Genomic DNA, 1,250 nt, shown 5'->3' on the forward strand with positions numbered 1-1,250 from the left:
AGTTGCCAGACGTGAATGCAGTTTTACTGGTGCAGTTGTATTAGAATTGTAGAGAGGAGGATTATTGCTTTGCAGCTATATGCCCGATTATGTCTGTGTTTTGAAGGCCTAACCTGCATGGGCCTTTTTGCAGCTACGACACATTGCAAACTAACGTCTAACATGTTTTCTAGTGTGATTTCCTATGTCTCTATGCAATATTGCTTTCCAGGTTTCTCAGTCTGAATAAGTGTGTTTGTTCTGGGATATTTCTCTCACTTTGCATTATTTCAAGATTAATCTAATTTTGTTGTGTTCTTTCTGTATTTCTAATATTTCTATGTTCTTTTATATTATTTGCCTGTCTTCCCTGCTTTTGCTGTACTGTAAAGTATGATATTAACATGTCTTTTTCCAGTACTAATGATCAGACACATTAAATAGCATCTAAACAACAGTAAGAATAACTTCATACATTGGTTATCAGTCAGTTATTGGTTACCCAGTTGACGTTCCAGGAGACTTTCAGGACAGAGTCACTGGTGTGTACACAACACAAAGGGAAGATATGTCTGGGCCCTCTTCTTTTCCAAATGAGTGTTAAAACTCAGTAAATGAAAGCTTCAAATTAGAGACGTCTCCTCATATTTTCAGAGTTGTAGTGATGGGAAAAATAATCCTTGGGTAAGAGTGTACAGAATTAAAAGAATCCCTGAAAATCAGGCTGTGGTGGGGACAAGGGATGGTGAGAGAGAATCAACACCAAAATGCCTGGCTCTGAAGTCATGGCAAAAAGGAATTGCCAACATAGGAACAGTGATGTGAGAAGAGGAGAATAGATATGAAAGTGAAGAGGAAGAAGAGTGAAAGACTGATACATGATGATCCCTTTCCCAACTTTCACCCCTGATAGTAGTTATATTTTATAATATACAGTGGTATGTTTCATTACAGAGGTACTTTATATTCATAAGAATTGGCCCTTCTTTCAGTAAATAGTTTTCTGAAGATACTGTGAAATTACCAAATCATGAAGGTATTGATATGTACCAAATACTCCAGTCATCTCACTTACACATAGAATAATTGTTAGGTGGCTTATTAAATAGAGCCTGTTTAGGATTAAACCTAATGTGTTACTTTATGTTAAAATAAGGTAATAGAAATATTTCTGTCTGTGGAGCTGTCAAGGTTTTTTCTCCACTTTGAACTTTAGAGTACAAAAAGTAGAGACCTGCATGAACACTTCTAAGCTTAAGTACTAGCTTAGA

The sequence above is a fragment of the Chelonoidis abingdonii genome, chromosome 1 (genome assembly GCF_003597395.2).
Source record: "Chelonoidis abingdonii isolate Lonesome George chromosome 1, CheloAbing_2.0, whole genome shotgun sequence".
NCBI lineage: Eukaryota > Metazoa > Chordata > Testudines > Testudinidae > Chelonoidis > Chelonoidis abingdonii.